The sequence below is a fragment of the Schistocerca nitens genome, chromosome 3 (assembly GCF_023898315.1).
Source record: "Schistocerca nitens isolate TAMUIC-IGC-003100 chromosome 3, iqSchNite1.1, whole genome shotgun sequence".
Lineage (NCBI taxonomy): Eukaryota > Metazoa > Arthropoda > Insecta > Orthoptera > Acrididae > Schistocerca > Schistocerca nitens.
In genome coordinates, this window is record NC_064616.1 from 608,713,569 (window position 1) to 608,728,109 (window position 14,541).

At 40.9% G+C, this 14,541-nt stretch overlaps 1 pseudogene; it reads right to left on the reverse strand.

The window, feature by feature from the left end:
• Positions 1-763: 763 nt before the first annotated feature.
• On the reverse strand, positions 764-880 carry LOC126250287 (5S ribosomal RNA; annotated as a pseudogene).
• Between the last annotated feature and the right edge of the window lie 13,661 nt (positions 881-14,541).

A 14,541-nucleotide genomic window follows, 5' to 3' on the forward strand; every position in this document is an offset into this window, starting at 1 on the left:
GAACGAATGATTGTGCGTCATATTTAACTCAAATTATCTCGCGTTATAGATCTCTGAAACAGATGAAAATACGATGAATTCTTAAGATTTCGTTCGCGTAATGTGTTCACCTAACTTCAATAACAAGACAATTTTCTGAACGTCGAAAATTCGGTAACGTCGTCAGAAAATGCATTTTCGTAAACTGCTCGTATATCATATTAATAATTTATTATCGTAGATGAAACTGAAATCAAAACATAGTATATCTCTTCGAGAACAAATTTATGGTAGTTCCATCTTTATACATTGAGTAGTTTGCCTGTTTGAGCGAGTTGAATTAAATTAAAGATTACGCGTGAGTTTCGTGTGGAGCATACGAACTGTGTTCTGCGCCTCGAGGTGCTCCTGCCGAACTGTCAATCCTAAAGAAATTGTGAACAAACTATAGTGGCTGTCTCATATTTATACATATTTTCCTGCAGATGCAGAAAATTCTGATTTGTTTCTCTGAATTCTCACAAGCAAGGTGCTTAGCCAGCAAGTCAGTATGTTTCTCAGTATCCAAGTTTATCATATTAAGCACTCCGTCTTCAGGCCACAAGTGGCCCATCGGGACCATCCGACCGCCGTATCATCCTCACTGAGGATGCGGATAGGAGGGGCGTGTGGTCAGCACACCGCGCTCCCAGTCGTTATGATGGTTTTTTGTGACCGGAGCCGCCACTATTCGGTCGAGTAGCTCCTCAATTGGCATCACGAGGCTGAGTGCACCCCGAAAAAATGGCAACAGCGCATGGCGGCTGGATGGTCACCCATCCAAGTGCCGGCCACGCCCGACAGTGCTTAACTTCGGTGATCTCACGGGAACCGGTGTATCCACTGTGGCAAGGCCGTTGCCAAGTTTGTCGTATTACGCCGACTGAATTTGTCAGCGTGATGACTAACGCACTTAGTCAGCAAGTTCAGTCTTGCCGATGCCTAACTGGCATGTGTGTGTCATTTTATGCCACGCCGATATTCAAATGCATTGGCCGAATCGTGAGTCATGTAACGATTCGAAATGCTTTATAGAAATATCGAGCATTATATTGTCATGCATCATATCATTGACCTAAATCCATAATACGCTTAATATGCTTGTTGATTACGTTAAATAATGGCGTGTCATAAACACATCCAACAAATAATTCATTAACTTTTGAGTGTAACTCCTACTTACTCACAATTCGGATCGTTTAGATACTTTTGAAGATGACACTATATTCAGATACTTTAGAATGTGACAGCTGTGATATTCTGGCGTAGCGGCTACAGTCATAATATCTGTCGATGTGCCACTACGAACTACTTGTGTTGTACCTCCTCTATAAGCTCTCTTTGTTTGAAAGACATCACTCAGGCTTGTCTTGTGCATTCTTCCGCATACAGAGGGGGTGCTGCAAATATTTATCGAGAGCACCTTATTTTGTCTGCAAATAGCTGTAGTATCGTTCCGAAATTTAAAAAACATCTCCTGTATTTGCGCCTTACAGTGCGTATTGGATTAACTGCGAGACACATAGATTTGCTGTCTTTCAGAGCAAATTTTCCTCGTGGGCTCTTACGAGAACTTGAAATGACAGCCTGAAAGATGGAAAAATGTAATGCACACGTGAACCAACAGCGTTAAAAAAATTTTAAATCAACATAATAGACATGTTCTCGCACTTTCTCTGGAAAGCAATCGAGAATTTATTAAATCCACAACACCGTGCTCATAATGCATCTACTTCCATTGTTTTCGGAGAATATTCTTCTGTTCTCAAGATAATCTTCTGCTATCTTATCAAGATCCAGGTTGTTTTAGGCGTGCCGTCAACGGTAATTCCCATATTATCTTTGTTTCCATTCGCACAATACCCTAAAACGTTTGCATTTTGTGACACGATGCAACATTATAATAATTTCTTCAAAGTTTCGCTTTCGCTACGTAAGTGACATACGAAAAACAGAAAGGCGCGATCTGTTACGAGCTTTGTAATTAGAAATCAGGCAAGAGACCTCGTTATTATTATGCAAGGTGTGTAAAAACTGAATTGTTTTTTTGCAATTGTTCTGTAGTGTACGCTGAGATACAAATGGTGATCGCTTTGACGAAGTCTGTCGTCGAGTGATCGTGAAATAATTTTCCTTAGAGCACTATGAACTATGAGACTCTGTGGAGACACGACAGAAGCGCTGGCTCTGGAATACTCACCAGTTGTTCAGCATCAGCTTTTGAAGTGAGAAGTTACAAACCGTATGTGATATTAAACTGTAGACAACAAATGTTATTTGTACCTTGTGTGGGTAAATATCAGTACTACAGAAATATATGAGAATATCAAAATGCCAGAAGTTCCTTCGGATTTTTTAAAAATGACTTCTACATAAATCAATTATCACATAACTATGATCAACTAGCAAATCCTGCTCATTGTTTCTATAAATGTCTATGGAAAGCTACCGATGTCGTCAACTTGCAAGCAGACCTATATTTAACGTGAGCAGACATATATTTTAAACGACGTAGAACTTGCCACATTGGATTGTTAGGAGGATAAACAGAATGTAAGTATTGTTCATTAGATTATCGAATGTTTAACTACAGTGTATGAGTGTTGTGATGATACTTATTTCCAGCAGTCTGCAAGTAGGCAGTTATCTGATAATTTGTAAGATATTTTCTCGATCAATTTGCTTGGCATTTATCGCGGAAGTTTCACACAGCAGTAGAGAGTTTCTCAACTTGCTCTCATGAATTTAAAATTGGTTAATGTAGGTCTGTAATGGAGTTTCATGAGGCATCCACGTATGTGATTCCCACGTGTGATTTTTATAATGACAGTGAGAATGTTGTGCCAAGCATATCTACTATTTGCACAATGTCCTGAACAAGGGCTCTCTAGTTTTGGACAGGGTGAAGTCGACTGACTTGGGGCAATGTCTTTTATGATCATTTGATTTGGGGCAATGGTGGTCACTATAACGGGATCAATGCCATTTACCATGTCAACTGACCCTCATTACTCCAACAGTATTCACCGCACATTTGGAGTAATGACAGTCATCATGATAGGGGTTATGGCAATCGTCATAACTGGACTAATGGTAGCCATAATGACTAGCGTAATGGTAGCCACAGTGACTGGGGTAATGGCAGTCACCAAGATTGGGGTAGACTGACCCTTATTACCGCATAAATCGTGCATTCAGGGTAACGATGATGATGACGGACACCGTGTATATTCGGTGGTATCATTCGCAATGCAGAGCACGGAACAGCAGCCCTTCTAAATTTAAGACATTCAGTGTGGTTCATCTTCACATCTTTAGTTTAGATGTAGAGCGAGATAGAGTATATTTCCGATGCAAGTGAAGTCACAGCTCCACGCGGGGTAGCCGAGCGGTCTATAGCGCCTTGTCACGGTCCGCGCGGCTTCCCCCGTCGGAGGTTCGAGTCCTCCCTCGGGCATGGGTGTGTGTGTTGTCCTTAGCGTAAGTTAGTTTAAGTTGGATTAAGCAGTGTGTAAGTCTAGGGACCGATGATGTCACCAGTTTGGTCCCATAAGACCATTAAAAAAAAAAGAAGCCTCACTTTTGTATCATATCCTTGTGTATTAAGGATTTTTAGCTCAACTTCTTTTGATAATTGTTGAATAAAACCATGCGTTTGGGATAAGCCGTTCACCATAAGCAGGGGATACTGGCACTCAACCCGTAACTGAACATCATTGCTAGAGTAGTATTCATTGTTCATTTATACACCGTGAAACACAATTAAAGTAGCACTTATTCGAAACCCTGTAATTGTCTCCCATTGCAACGTGTAAGTTTGAAGTTTCTCTGTAGTGGTGCAAAAGCGTGGCGCCTTGCGATGTCGCAATCGGGGTCGGCGACGCTTCAAACGGCAAGGGGTCGACAGACGCGAAAGAAAGGAAGGTTTCAAAAGTTCACGTGAGGTGTACGGTGGGTCAATGATGTCAGATTCGCGCCATATTTCACTACAATTCTGTACAACACCACAGTTGGCGTGCCATACGGTGGGAAAGTGACCGCACCCCTTCTTATACACACTTCACCTCGTCTTTTGCAGTGGCAGTGGAGGTCAGAACCGCGATGCCCAGTGTTGAAATCACGCGGTTCTCTTATGGGGCCCGAGGAAACCATTTCAAACTCAACGCCGCTTAGAATAAACACGAAAATGCCTTAAGGTTTGCATAAAGGACGTCAATGAAACAATGCCTTTCCTTAGGGCCTTGATTTCCACACATTTTGTGATCGAAAGCGAACGATAGTGCGATCATCAAAGGGACGACTTTCTTGACTACCTGTAACACTGCTGACATCTGCCGGACGATTCACCCTTTCTCTAAGGACATCGTGGTCCAGCAACCCCATTGAACGTGATCTGATCCCTCTGGAGAGCAGTGCGACTTCAGTTTGAAGATGATGATGATAAGGAGGAGAAAGATGATGATGATGAAGAAGAGAATGAGGCAAATGATGATGATGGTGGTAGTGGTGATGATGTACAAGAAGAAGATAATTACGATGAGAAGCATGATATTCACGAAGGAAGACTCTGTCCAGCAAATAACCAGCATGTACCGACAATGCCCACTGGAACAACCAAAATAAATTGCTGGAGCGATTAGTCTCCTTACTAGCCTCGAAAGCGGTAGGAAATAATTCACATTATAAAGAAATAATATCTACAGAGAAGACACTTTGAGAAGCAACAGCCTGAGGTGTGGGGTTGATCTGTTATTCTGCGCAATGGATTAATCTGAAATGTACCCTTTACCCTGTGGCTCCTGCAAGATGCAATTTCCACCCCAACACTACTACAGAAGTCAGACAGACGCTCCTAACGTTCTAGAGAAATGCCTGAAAAACTTTCAGCAATAAATATCTTCTGGAGTCGTCCGCTGTAAGGAAATGACACAAAAATTCACAAAATTTCTTACGTAACTAGTGGGATACTTGGGTACTGGAGTAGTGCTAGTTAGTGTAAGAAAGACATGAAACTAACGAAAGTTATTATTTATTTTGCAAAAATTCTCACAAATCACAATGGCACTTTTAGTTATGAATTGAACAAGTTATATCCTGGTTCTTTTCGGAATGTGAAGTTACCTCTCAAGGATAGGATTCGCTAATGAAATTTCTATTCAAAGTTTAAGATGGTTGTTGACTTGGCAGAATAGCTGAGAGGCGTGCCTACTCAACTTGAATAATTATCCTTTAGAATGTTGCTAGGTACGGTCGACGCTTTGCGGTTAAGCTTGCGTAAATGTTCGCAAGAGCTCTGTGTGTTACTTTGGTTTATTTATTTAGGCATTATCTTTTTCTTTATGTGTCTTTTTTTTTTTGTAAGAATGAAGAAGCGTTTCCTGTTAATTCTATCCTCGGTATTAATATTATTACCCCAAAAAGGTGTTTTTGAAAGTTTTTTCCATGAGTTTGTGAGATTATATTGCTATACTAACTGACTCATTTGTATGGGTGTCACAAATCATGAGAGAAGCACTCTACCATGCGATGCCGGGTCTTACTTGTTGACATTGTCCTCATGGAGTGGTACTTTTAACCGATGATGATGACTGTGGTTTACTGCATAAACAGTGATGTCTTGGTACTCCTTTGCTGTCACACCTGGGACGGTGCGGCAGTTCGATGATTGTAATTGACTACCGATGATCGTCACCCAATATTGTGCTGTGACGTATTGTAAATGTTTCCCCTCTTCCTCACTGTCTACTTCTCTTTGAACGTTAGCTAACTGACGGTTCATTGACTGTATTGACGCGTATTCTGTCCCTGAACATGCGGCAAACAAACGCGTTTCCTGTGCTCGTTTCGCTTCTAATCTTTGCCATTTCCTACGTGGGATGTTTATTTCTGGCTCAGAATGTGCCCTAGCTGGAATTTCATATTCTAGAAATTCGATGTTCTCATCCCTTCGGTTCCCATCTGTCTGATCTGTCTCAATTTTATCCCAGTCTAACTGAGCCTGCTGATTCTGCAGCTCCCCGACTGTCCTATTCTCTGATTCACCGTCTGTCCTATTTTCAGGATCACCTTCTGTCCTGTTCTCAGTCAGCTCGTTTACTTGCTGTCTATCTGGCTGATTCTCCACCATCTTGTCTACTTGCTGTCGCTCACATAACCTTTTGACTATTGTTCTCGTTAACATGGAAATTCTTTCAACACACCACAACCCTATCTACAAAAATGTACGACCACTTACCAGTTGGTTGAACCAACAACAACAACAACAACATCGTGACTTCTCGGCTAATGTTCTGTCTGCTCTGCTACAGTCTCCTCTCTCTACCTATACGCTTGCAGAGGGAGAAAAATGTTATTTCTTAATTCTAACTTATGTGATACTGCGTCACACTGCATCTCTGCGTCACTCTGCGTCTGTGCCTATCACCTGAAAATTCTATGCCCTAACAGCTACACAAAAATAGTAAAAAAAATGCAAAATTTTCCAACACAATAGCACACGCCCTTTTCCCTACACTCCTGCTTTCTTCACTACCTCTGTCTATTCTGATCCCAACTTTGCAAATAGCTATTTAATACATGAAAGGAAGTTCTTCAAAGTGCTACTGCTGCGACCTGCCGTACCTAACTATCCTGACACTTTCCTATCATCGTAGCTTACCTATTTTACCTATCCTGGCAGGGTCGCCATTTTCTGAGGTGTGGGGTTGATCTGTTATTCTGCGCAATGGATTAATCTGAAATGTACCCTTTACCCTGTGGCTCCTGCAAGATGCAATTTCCACCCCAACACTACTACAGAAGTCAGACAGACGCTCCTAACGTTCTAAAGAGAAATGCCTGAAAAACTTTCAGCAATAAATATCTTTTGGAGTCGTCCGCTGTAAGGAAATGACACAAAAATTCACAAAATTTCTTACGTAACTAGTGGGATACTTGGGTACTGGAGTAGTGCTAGTTAGTGTAAGAAAGACATGAAACTAACGAAAGTTATTATTTATTTTGCAAAAATTCTGACAAATCACAATGGCACTTTTAGTTATGAATTAAACAAGTTATATCCTGGTTCTTTTCGGAATGTGAAGTTATCTCTCAAGGATAGGATTCGCTAATGAAATTTCTATTCAAAGTTTAAGATGGTTGTTGATTTGGCAGAATGGCTGAGAGGCGCGCCTACTCAACTTGAATAAATATGCTTTAGAATGACGCTAGGTACAGTTGAGGCTGTTGTGTGTGAAATGCAGTGAAATGTACTGTTGTGGAGGAAATATGGGATTCGCAGTAGCTGTAGCGCACAATACTATAAGCTGCGATGACTGCTGACAAATAAGATAACTCTCGTTCTATCTGGATTCACCTTTGCCAATCAAACTCTCCCTATGCCTTGATGAAGTCAAGGATTTCTATTCGCCCCTAGTCTAACTATTGACGTGGTACACTGGTCAGATAACCAGTCCACTGCAATACCACTCAAAATTCGCTCGCAGTCATTTAACTATAATTCTGTCCATTCACACAGCACAATAAGTGTGTCGGTCAACACAGTGAACAACGCTTAATCGAAAGGACTCAATACAGAGTCGCCCTTCGATTCACTCTCGACAGAGGTGCTCTCCCAGTGAAGTACTGAGGAGAGGCTTGTTCCTCGCTCCAAGAGCGACAACAGAATGGCGCCTCTCCACGCCAGACGTGAAGGGGTATACCTTTCGGTCTCTTCCATTATTCCTTCAGCTCAAGGCGTCAGAAATATCGTCTGCCAATCAGCATTGCTCTTCTAAATGGGAATGACGTTTCGTTTAAGGCGCCCAATCCGGAAACCTGTAGCATTGGCGTTTGGCGTTTGCTGTCTCCCTGTGAAAATCTCTGAAATTGCATGCTACGTGTAAAGAATGCGTAGGCTGGCCGCTCCCACACAATGTAGCGGAATTTGCTTTTAAGCCGAACACGGGGTTGTTCCCCCCTTTCACTCGGGCCCGCGCTGTCCGCTACACGGGCGGTCACCGGCCGACATAGGCTGGGTCGTCCTCTGAAGGGACCGGCGTCCCATTGTGTGGTTTCTGTCCTGAACTAAAAGCTTCTGTAACCGTCGTATCTGGAATGTATGTGTGTACGCCAGCCTTGAGTATTTCAACCACAGTGCGCTTACTTGTTAATTGCATATCGTTTACATGAATTCATACAACATTGACTTTATCTTATCGTGTTTGGGTTCGAATGAAGTGTCTTGATCGACGGCTTACAACAGTTATTTCTTGAAGTTCATAATGTCACTCAAAAATAAAATGAATGTAATTACCAAAAGTGTAACGTAAAATATGTAATTGCTCCATAATATTGATCCCACACAGATAATGTAAAAAATTCTGTGACTCAGACAAGGGAACCTCCCCATCTCACCCCCCTCAGATTTAGTTATAAGTTGGCACAGTGGATAGGCCTTGAAAAACTGAACACAGATAAATCGAGAAAACAGGAAGAAGTTGTGTGAAACTATGAAAAAAAAGCAAAATATACAAACTGAGTAGTCCATGTGTAAGATAAGCAACATATAGGATACAATGAGCAAAGGAGCGCCGCGGTCCCGTGGTTAGCGTGAGTAGCTGCGGATCGAGGGGTCCTTGGTTCAAGTCTTCCTTCGAGTGAAAATTTTACTTTCTCTATTTTCGCAAAGTTATGATCTGTCCGTTCGTTCATTGACGTCTCTGTTCACTGTAATAAGTTTAGTGTCTGTGTTTTGCGACCGCACCGCAAAACCGTGCGATTAGTAGACGAAAGGACGTGCCTCTCCAATGGGAACCGAAAACATTTGATCGCAAGGTCATGGGTCAACCGATTCCTCACAGGAAAACACGTCTGATATATTCTATACGCCACTGGTGACGGCATGTGTGTCACATGACAGGAATATGTTGTCGACCCACCTAATTTGTACACTTGGCGAATGGGTAAAAGGATTCTTCTACCTAGCCCGATTTAGGTTTTGTTGTGGATGTGATAATCACTCCCAAAAAAGTGATAAAAACATAAGAGTTTGTCACGTAAACTGAAAATAAAAAATTAAAATTTTCACTCGAGGAGAGGCTTGAATACACGACCTCTCGTCCCGCAGTTGTTCACGCTAACCATGGGACCACGGCGCTCCTTTGCTTACGCTTTCCTAGATGTTGCCTATATTGTGCATGGACTACTCAGTTTGTATATTTTGCTTTTTTTTTTCATAGTTCCACACAACTTCTTTCTGTTTACTCGATTGATCTGCGTTTAGTTTTTCAAGGCCTGTCCACTGTGCCAACTTATAACTAAATCTGAGGGGGGTGCGATGGGGATGTTCCCTTGTGAGCGTAGCGTAATATGATATGCACGTGCATATTAGGCATTGGCAAGATTGAACCTTCTGACTGATCATTATACTTGTTCCGACAAGTCTCGTCACGCTAAGACATCCAATTGGTATAAGACGACACAGCTGGAGATTGCGAAACTTATTAACTTGCTGGCTGAGCACTTTGCTTATCGGAACATATTGAAAGAAGTCGATGATTCCTCCCTCAGCAGGAAAATAGTTATAAATACAACGCAAGTGCTTGTCAGAAGTACTTGACTGGTGTTGCTACAGCTCCTTCTGCTGCTGCTCATGCTGTGTTCTGCATGTGCGTCATTGAATTACAAAGTTTACAGTATCTGTCGAAATGATAAAGTGAAAGATTCAATTGGAGAATGGGACGTTGCATGGGGGTCATTCCGAAAATAATGCCTCATATTTTTTTTTTCGTGGAAACACAAGAGATACATAAATCACAACAGCACAACTAAACAGAGCAGTATTTCAGGTACAGACAGCCATTTTTCCATGTAGTCACCACCATTCGTTATGCACTTTTGCCAACGATGAACCAGAGCCTGCCTGCCGCGCTTGTAAAAATCGGAAATAGCTGCGGGTAACCACTTCCTTACAGCTTTGACAACAGCATCCCAGTCTTGAATATGTTCGCCCCGTAGTCCATCTTTCTGAGCTCCAAAGAGATGGAAGTCTGAAGGCTCTAAATCTGGACTATAAGGTGGATGTGGTAAGACAGTCAAGCCGAATTTTGCAACGCGTTGTGTGGTCGCAAAAATGGCGTGGGGCCTGGCGTTGTCATGTTACAGGTGAAAGTTGGTCTTCATCTCTGGTCAAATACTGTGCACATCACATTGCCTGCAGATGGCTGTGTCTCGAATTTCTTCTTTGACAGAGAATTCGCATGTCGTCATTTTATGGACTGTCTTTTGGATTCCGGCTCATAGTGGTGACACCACAGGTCATCTCCAGTGGCGATGCTATTCAGAAAATTGTCACATTCAGTTTCATATTGGTCCAGCAGGACCAGACAAATTTCCATTCGATGAGTTTCTTGTTACTCTGTAAGCATCCGCGGGACCCATCTAACACAGACTTTGCTATAACCGAGATGTTCCAATACTGTTTCCAAGGCATTACAGGCGACATTCAGCTTTACACATAATTCTCTGGTCGTTATCCACCGATCAGCACGGATGAGTTGATCAAGACGCTCTTCATTGCGAGGGTGCTGTGCAGCGTCGACCAGGCCGTGGCTTGTTATGTACACCGTTTTCACCACCTTGAAAATGCCGTAACCATCGCCTTACATTACTCACCTCTATTGTATCATCTCCATACACCTTTAGCAGGCATCGATGGATTTCAATCGGTGCAATTTTTTCAGCAATGAGGAATTCAATCACAAATCGCTGCTTTATATGCGCGTCCATATCAGACTCCATTTTGGAACACTCCTCTGCTGGCACCAACTACCTCAAAACAACGGAACAACCTGAAAATGAAAGAGGAAGGTTCAAGCATTAGCACTACACCATCAACATCTTGCGCGGACATCTAAAGTCACCACAAGAAAAGTAGAAGACATTACTTTCGGAATGGCCCTCGTATATGAGAATATTCTGTCATTTGAATGACTCAGACCATAGGTGTATTTTACACATTTAAAAGATTTGGCAACCTTTCTTTATTATTGTTGATTAATTATTATTATTCATTAATTATTGTATGGGATTTTGCACATCAAACAGCCCACAGTAGATCTTGGGAACAGATAGCAAGGGATTGTACTCGATTTCAGAAGAGAATAGGAAATATAGTCCAAGATATAGAGTCCATATTACAAGCTGGTCGGCACAGAACGTGAGAGTTTAGCAGATGAACGTGTGTTTGCATAACTACCAACTGTTTGCAATACGTGATATTCTACAGATAGCAAAAGCTGTCAAATGATCTGTGCTGCAAGACGAAATTAGCTGCGATTTTAATGTATGTGTGAAAATAAAAAAAAAAAAAAAACATTAAATGAGGTTTAGCGTGTTTCACACACATGGTGGAAACTAATACATTTTACTCCTGGCTTGGTTTAATATGATACGCATGCTATAACACTCCTGTCTGCTTCTACTGTACCATAACCTTAATGTTGGAAACAGGTTGTGAAATAAAACTATTTTTGTTATAGCAATTATGGTACAAAGCAACAGAGCAGTGTTACCCTCTGAGAGGAATTTTGTTATGTTGACCGTGTTATTCCTAACGGAGGTGGCTTATCGGAAATGAAAGTCAGAATTACGTAAATAATTAAACAGTGACAAACAAAATATTGCCTATCTGCACTGTTTAACGGATAACGAAAACGGTCGCCAGCCTAACTAGGCAAGAGAATGATTAACATTCTCGTTCAAGAAAATAGTTATTAGTAACTTTAATGGATAAACACAACCTATACTTGGCCACACGCGAGTGCAATGAACTCTGACACACTCATATGTTTACGTTAAGATTGAAACTAACAGTTGGAGCAGCACAAACTATTTGCAAAATTATAACAGGTACAGAAAAACACTCTCACTTTCAGGGCATACACAAACTGAGTGGTCTTTATAACACTACCATTAACATTCCCTCTAGGATCATAAATTGGACATAGGTTTAGGTTGAGTCTCTCTCAGTTAAATACTTTACTATTTAAAATTAGAATTAGTTGAAATTCACTTACAGGTTACTTATCACTGTTTTTCTAATAAATAGATTATGATTTTCATAAATAAAGATCTTTCCGTTGTTATCTCGCATTAGCACACTAGACAAACTGTGGGTCCTGTTATACTGTTAATATGCACTTATAATACACAAGAGAGACAAACACTTAGTAATCATGAGCATATAATTTCCTACTATGCAGTTTTCCACTTTTACTACCGTGAGACATAAAATTAACATTTATGTAAGATACTGACTCACTTTCTGCGATTAACAACAGGCAGTAATGTGATCATTTACTAAGCAAAGCTCTATAAGCCTCAGTCTTGAGAAATTTTAATTTGAAGTTGGCAACAACACATTAATAAACAGTTTTACTAGGAAAATTATTTCAGCAAGCATCATTAACTTTAACTCACTCTCTTGCCACATTAACTTTAACTTTCTCTTTACTATGTTCAAAGGGGCATTAATTAGAAAACTGTGTTTTAATGTACTTTCAGTAGGGACACTCGGTAATCACTTTAGTTCAAACGGAAAGGAACCTGAGAGGTGTTATGATAAGGAGAAAAATCAAGGTAGGTACATAAATTCAGATATAAATTACCTTATATTTGAGCACAATAACACACCCATTAAGCTGATCCTTCACTGTACATCATTATAGTATTACGTTACAGTGATTGCGCAACGTGGTGGCAACTGCATGTTGGTAGGTGGAATTGCAGGCAGAATTGCTGGACTCTGTCATTTCTTGGTGGCGACGATAGATACAAATTCCAGAATAGTTCCAGCTATTTATCCATCCATCCGAGGCCTTGGAAAGAAGCAGGAAAAGCCTCTCTCGGAATCAGCACAATATGCATCTTTTACATGGCAGTGCACGGACTCGTAGCTCGTCCCCGACTCCTTGTTCACGACTCGTAGCATTCATGCGAAAATCATGAAATGTGTGAATGAATAGCAAGATACGGAATTTAAGAAAAATATTCTGCTATTTAACTCCAAATAATCCTTGTCATATGTAAATGTGTATAATAAACCAAGTGTGCATCGAATTTCCTTTGGAATGTAACCTGTTCTATAGTAAATTTTATATTTAGGATATTTTTATTGGAGCTTTTTCCTTTCTCATTACTCTATAATCTTTAAAAGACAGAGATCAAACCTACTGATCATTAGACAGTACAGTAGTTGACATAATTCAATATGCTGATGATGAGGTGGTAAAGCAGTTTCGCGTAGACATAGGTGGAGTATGAAAACAGGAAGAGAGATGAAATTTACTTCCATGCAGTATTTGACTCAAACATTAAGTAATGAAGCAATTAAGTTTACTGATGAAGCTGCAGCATTTGACATAAGTGTGTTTGTGTGTGTGTGTGTGTCTGTGTATGTGTGTATGTGTGTGTGTGAGTATGTGTGTGGAATCATTCAACGGAAGTCTATGCTCAGTAGTACGGAAATATCCCCGATCATATAATATTAATTGTATGCCCTTTTAACCTACTGAATATAGATTGGGACGTCTATGGATTCATTGCAGGTAGCACAGATAAACATTCTTGTGAAATAATTCTTAATACATTTTCCGACAACTGTCTTGAGCAGCTAGTTCGGCAATCCACAAACAGTTGAAATATTTTATCCCTTGCAGCTACAAACGGGCCTGACTTGTCGGCATTGTCAATATGGGGATAAGAATTAGTGATCATGGTATCTTTATAGATAAGATGGTTGCTACAGTTAATACATCTATCAATAATGCTAGCAGAATTACACCTCAAGCAGCAGATAGGCAGTAGTTAGCATCCAACTTATGCAATGAATGGGTACCATATACTTCCATTATGACAGTCGTAGAGGAATTATGGGCAAAGTATAAACGGATTGTAAACCGCGCTCTGTAGATTATGTCCCGAGTAAGTGGATTAAGGATGGAAAACACGAATCATGGTTTAACAGCAAAATTCGTAACGTGCTGAGGAAACAGAAATTGTTGCACTCTCTCTTCGAAACAGAACGCAGAAATGTCGACAGGCAAAACTTGTTAGAAATTCATATCTCTGTAAAAAGACTAATGCGTGAAGCATACAAACTATGCTGACATACGTTAGTGAAAAATCTTGCCAAAAATCAAAGAAAATTCTTAATCAACCGTCGACCAGTCTGGTATGGCAACAGAAGACAGAAAAAACAAAACTGAACTTCTAAATTTCATTTTTTAAAATACCATTCACGCAGCAGGTTCATAGAGACATACAATCGTTGGATCAACACACAGACTCTCGCATGGAGGACATAAATGGCTCTGAGTACTATGGGACTTAACAGCTATGGTCATCAGTCCCCTAGAACTTAGAACTACTTAAACCTAACTAACCTAAGGACATCACACAACACCCAGCCATCACGAGGCAGAGAAAATCCCTGACCCCGCCGGGAATCGAACCCGGGAACCCGGGCGTGGGAAGCGAGAACGC